Here is a 5,812-nt window from a genome sequence, read left to right as displayed (position 1 = left end):
TCTGGCAATGGAGGCTAATCTTGCCACATCAAGTACGGCCTATTCGCTAAGCCGTCTGGGGTACTTTATAATTTTTTTCTTTGCTGGTCTGTTTGAAGGGCTCCTATGGCCAAGAAGGTAGTCTCTCCCGTCAGTTACGCTGTGAGGACGCCTAAACGCTTTCAAGTACTGATGCTGCATGATCGTGTGAAAATGTTTCTCAGAGCACCTCCCTCGCGGGGTGGGGAAAAGAACCTCACTCCCCACGCCCCCTCCTTCCGCTGCAGGAGATAGCCACACCTTCCCCCTATCGGCGCCAAGCAGGTGGCCAGGCCCTCGGGACCTCGCGCCCCCGCAGCCCAGTGGCCCGGCCAGCTCGTGAGTCACGTGATGCGGGTCAGCTGCGCCGCCGGGACCTCCAGGCACCGCGGCGGCGACAGCCCAGCGCGTGGTCTCGGGATCTCATCTTTCCGCACCCCTCCCCCCACGATCCCGGAAAAGGGGGAGGCCGGTGACGTCATCATCCGGGTTCTTGTCGGTGGGGCCACGGTTCACAATGGAACAAAAACAAGCGGCCAGAGTCAAACTATGAGCGACACGGCTGCGGCTCACGCGATTAACCCCGTCGTGACCAGACACCCCGCCAGTCCCTGCCGCCCAGCCCCTCCGGCGTGGTGTGCCAGATCTTTTCGGGCCTCCTTTCCCCAACTTCGGTCCTAGAGCCACCTCTGCCCTCGTCCCGCTCCTGAGCCGAGGGGCATGGAACAGGATTTCTGGCGGTAGCACGACCCTGAAGGGGCCAGCCGGAAGAAACGGTACTGCGCGAACAATCTTTACCGCATTGTCTTCCCCTCCCCCACCCTAGCTCTCCGGGTTCCCAGCGGCTCGCGCCCAAGCCCGGCCCCCTCGGCGGCTCGCGCTGCTCTCCCAGCCTTGACGGTCCGGGGTGGAGGGGGGAGAAGAGGGGGCAGCTGAGCGGGAGGGGGCTGGGCAGGAGCAGGGGGAGGCCCGAAAGGAGGGACCTGAGAGGGGCGGGGTCTGACGGGGGCGGAGAACTTCGGGTCTTGGGCGGCTCTGGGGCTAGTGGGAGTCTGCGCCGCTGCCGCCACCGCTGCTGCCGCCGTCGCCGCTACCGCCGCCGCCACTGGCCGAGCGGTTTTTTTTTTTTTGGTTTGCCGGATCCGCCATATTGACGAGGACGGGCATCCACGGCTGCGGACGCTAGTCTCCGCCGCCGCCGGAGCCGCAACCTCTCCGCACCCGGCCCCGTAAGGGCCTCTGCCGTGCCGAGCCCCTCCCCGCCTTGCACAGCTCCCGGGCCTCGCGGGAGCCCTCCGCCGCCGCCTCTCTCTCCCGGGAGGCGGCCGCTTTAGCGCCCGGTGCTTGGGTCGGCGCCGGGAGCTAGGAAAGAGCTGCTGCAAAGCCACCAGGCCCGGAACGGGGACAGAGGCGGCGACTAGGGGAAGGTGAAGCCGTCGCTGCAGGAGGAGGAGCAGGAGGAGGTGACGCAGGAGAAACGCACCGCCCGGAGCCCGTCTGAGCTCTGCGAGAGCCCCAGCCTGAGGGGAGAAGGGGGAAGAGGGCCGTAGCCGGCCAAGGAGGAGGAGGAGGCGGGCGCGGCGAGGAGCGAGTTCCGGCGTCGGGTGTGCAGCCTTTTGGTTTAGACGCCCTCAGCCCCGAGCCCGGCCGCCGCAGCCTTTCAATACACTTTGTTGCCGGTCACCCCCGGGCCTGGGATGCACCCAGGGTAGGTCTTGTCCCGGGACCGAGCCCCACCGTCGCCTGCTGCCTCCCGCCTCCACGTGCCCTAATTTTGAGAAGACGTCTGTGTCGTGCGGTGAGTGGCCAGCTGCACCGGGGCGACGCGCCTTCCCGGGGCCAACAGCTGGATGTGGGTGAGGGGAGGAGGGCGAGGGGGGTGTGCGTGTGTGCGAGCTTCTTCCCTCGGCGGCTGCCGGCCGGGCCGGGGCTTCCGCGTTCCCCCTCCTCCGGCCCGGGCTGGGCGGGCGCGCGAGGCCGTGTTGTGTGTGGAGCCGGTGTCCCGAGAGCGTGTCTTGTGTGTTTTGGACTGTAAGGGAAAATGGCTGACGGCTCCGTCCCTCCCCCTCCTCCCCCTTCCCGTCCTGTCTGGGGCCGAGTAGGAGGATGGAGTCTCCGGGCGTGGCGGGCAGCCCCCCCGCCGTCCGCACCCGGGGCCCGTGTCGGTTTGGGGGCTGGCCGCCCCCGACCGGGCAGCCGCTTTCCTACCCCGTCTGGTTCCACTTGACACCAAACGCCATTACTGAGGTGGAGTGATTTGGAGTCGGGGAGCTAGGCCTCGGCTACGCCTGGCTATCAGGCCTGACGACTTGTCCGCCTCCCCCCACTCTCCCGCGATAACCCGCAGTTTCTTCCCGGCCCTGGGCTCCTGGAGTCGGAGCTGGGTTATCGGCTTCCTACTCTTCCTTAGCCCCGCTTAATTTGCAGAGGGCCAAAGCCGTGAAAGGGGTTTTTGAGTGCAGAAATCGCTTCCAAGCTAGCTTGGACGTATTATCTTTCTATTTTTAACTGTTTCTGCAAATATTAGCATGTGCGAGTTTATTAGTGATCAGATCTTCAGATTCTTGTGACGTGAGGCTTAGGGTTGGATAAATGGCTGATTTTTCATTCATTGTGAAATAAGTTGAAGAGTTATAGAGCAGGTGTGTAGATGGCTTCTTCAATTATTTGTGTGGATTTCTGTAGCGACTAGAACTTACACGAGAATTTGCAAAATTTCTAGTAGAACCTGCTTAAATTAAGCATGTTATTTTTTGGAAGTTCCATAGTTATAACGTTAATTGAATTTACACGGTGCAGTTTACAGGTGTATATAATTGTTTCAGATTGTCTTTTAGTTTAAGCAAGTTGTAGGTATAGATTATTCATACTTTATTTTTCGGCGAGAGAAGTATGTGTGCCGCTCTTTTACCTGGAAACCCATGAGTCCCTAAATCTACCTAACGTATGTATACTTTCACTTTTGAGGGGAATAATTTGGGGTGCATTGATTAGGAAACTTTCCAGCAGGTACTTAACCCTCTCGGAGCTAATTACCCTTAGGTAAGAACTCCTTCACCATGACTAGCTTGGCTGGTTAGTACACTTGAACTTAAAAATAGAGACTACAAACTCTCCTTTAGATCTCGCTGGTCTTCTAATTCGCTGGGCTGCCATTTTGGTTTCAGCAAATGCCTTCAGATTCTTGAAGAATTATGTATTAAATATAAAAAAGTGTCAACATTCTTTTTCTCAATTTTTAAACTAATGTGCTGTGTCATGCATCTAACTTTAACCCTTTAAACTTTATCGTTCCAGCGTTTGGGTGGAGTGAAAGCTTGAAGTATTTGGAATTGGTGTTCCACAGGTGAACTCAAAATGTCTTTGGTATTTTACTGTCTTGTTTTCTCTAATTTAAAAATAGGACATTTGGGCTATATTAATTATCTCTACCCCTTTTCTTGTATTTTTTTTTTTTTGCATGAACGTGTAACTTGTAATTCTGGTTATCAGCGTTCTCATGTTTCTTTTGTTTGCTGACCTTGGTAGTTTCTGAGAATTTCTGGAGGGAGTAATAGCACCAGCAACAGTACATGTGAGAATCTTAGGTTACTTCAGGAAGGAACTTTGAAGGGCATATTATATTTTACCTCTCACCAGGTTATCGGGGTCTCTAGTTTGGTGTTCCATAGTCCATAGTTCGCATGGTTTTGTTTTTTTTTTTGTTTTTTTGTTTTTTTGTCTGTCGCCCTGGCTGGAGTGCAGTGGCACGATCTCGGCTCACTGCAGCGTCCACCTCCCAGGTTCAAGGGATTCTCCTGCTTCAGCCTCCGGAGTAGCTGGGACTACACGCGCGTGCCATCACGCCTGGCTAATTTTTTGTATTTTCAGTAGAGACGGGGTTTCACCGTGTTAGCCAGGATGGCCTCGATCTCCTGATCTCGTGATCCGCCCGCCTCGGCCTCCCAGTTCTCATGTTTTATCTATGGAATGCTCAAGTAGGATTTATTTTAGATCTTTTTTCTTTCAGAGTCTTGTTTTTAATGTCTTAAGATATGAGATTTCTTTGCTCTCTTCTCAGATTTTTCTTTGACATGGTGGTAATATAATGCAGCTTATGGTTTTGAAATGGATGTTTGTCGTGAATTTGCCAATCATCCAGTTCTTGATTAGTTGGTCACACAACAAGCGTCTTTTAGCTTATTTTTATTTAATAAGATCAATTTCTAACGTTTTAGTTTCAAAATTTTAGTATTAAAACCAATCTTTGTTTAAAACAGATTTAAGAATTTGTTATTTGAAATATCTAGCAGTGTGTGTTAATGGGTTAGTGTTTTTGTAAGTCTTTTGGGCAGTGAAGGTGAGGGGGCTCTTATCCTGAGATTGAGTTAGTTGGTTTTTATTCTGAAAGAACGTATTACTTTTTATGGTAGCCTACGTTATGTTTCCCCTCTTGTAGGTATGTTTTCTGAGTCTTGAATCGTTTTTCTCTTTTTTCAAAAAGGGAAAAAAACGTATTTTAGTTTTCATTTGGTTCTTTTTGGAGCTGTATTTTTGAAAGCCATCCTATTTATTGCTAAGTTCTTGTATTATTTTAACATAGAGTCTAACGTTAATATTTGGGAAAGAGTTGATGCATTGGACCTCAACCCTGACTGGACATGAGAGTCACTGGGCCTGGTTAAAAAACAAGAACAACAATAAAAAAAAACTGATCCCTGGGTTTCACCCCCAGAGACTGATTAATTGGTCTGATATGGGGCCTGGGCAAAGGTATATTTTAAAAGCATTGTGGATGATTCTTACATGCATTTGGGAGTTGAAAACCACTGGGCTACTGTTTTTATCATCTTGTTAGAACTTTCAAGTGGATAAATAAGAAAATGGATTTTTTTCTCAATTGTTTTCAGTTATTAGCATGATTATCATTTGAGCGTTAAATATCTGTCAGCACTGTTAAGCATTTTCCATTTATTGCCTTATGGAGATGGGTCTGATGTCTGTCAGGTTCAACCAGTGGTGCTTCAACTACTGTGCTATGTTAGTGAAATGACACTGATTGCTATTTTTAAAAAAGCATTTAGAGCTTTTGGTTTGTTTCTTGTACCAGAGTAGGTTTAGATATAGTTTAGTTTTTAAGACTATCAAGATAGTCTCCAATTTGATAAATACCTTGGTTGCCCAAGGGATATGTTAAAAGCTATAATGGCAAATAGGTTTCTCCCTTTCCATGTATCTTCCAGCATGCTCAGGGTGATAGTTTAGTTGATGAGTATGAGAAAATATTACACAACATTCCCAAAAGGTGTAGAAACTATGCGTTTGTCTCCTAGTAATTTATTTAAATGATCTCATAAATGACCATTTAGTATCACATGAAATTCTGTTATCTCAGTTTGAGAATTTAGGGTTTTATTTGTCTTAGTCAAAATCGGGTTGATTTTGATTAAGCGTTTTGAATTTTGTGTTGTTTCGGGATTGATATATAATTGTTTTATGGAATGAATGAAATAACAGTAACAGACATTTATTTGGAGTTTCTGTCTCTTAATCCGCTTGGTCCATTGGACCAAATTCTGCATGGGTTGGGGGATGGCAGCGGGGAAGCCTATAGGAGTTCAGGATCTATGAGGTTTTTATTTTTTTTGGAGACAGATTCTCGCTCTGTCACCGAGGCTCGAGTGGTCACGGTTCACTGCAGCCTCGACCTCTCCTGGGCTCAGGTGATCCTCTCACCTTAGCCTCCTGAGTAGCCGGGACTACAGGCGCTCGCCACCATGCCTGGCTATTTGTATTTTTTTTTTTTTTTTTTTTT

The 5,812-nt window shown here is 49.8% G+C and overlaps 1 protein-coding gene across 5 annotated transcripts in view; it reads left to right on the top strand.

Moving 5' to 3' along the window:
- Positions 1-545: 545 nt before the first annotated feature.
- USP9X (ubiquitin specific peptidase 9 X-linked) overlaps positions 546-5,812 on the top strand; it is a 158,336-nt gene continuing 153,069 nt past the window's right edge. For 2 of the 5 annotated variants that reach the window (XM_026451484.2, XM_026451481.2), the window contains exon 1: positions 1,147-1,816. The gene's annotated coding sequence lies outside the window, so the exon portion shown is untranslated. Of the gene's footprint in view, positions 795-1,146; positions 1,817-5,812 lie in introns of those variants that run through there. The other 3 variants (XM_026451486.1, XM_026451485.1, XM_026451482.2) reach the window with 2 other exon arrangements.

This window comes from Piliocolobus tephrosceles, chromosome 12, assembly GCF_002776525.5.
Source record: "Piliocolobus tephrosceles isolate RC106 chromosome 12, ASM277652v3, whole genome shotgun sequence".
Taxonomy (NCBI): domain Eukaryota; kingdom Metazoa; phylum Chordata; class Mammalia; order Primates; family Cercopithecidae; genus Piliocolobus; species Piliocolobus tephrosceles.
This window is presented reverse-complemented; position numbering and strand designations above follow the sequence as displayed.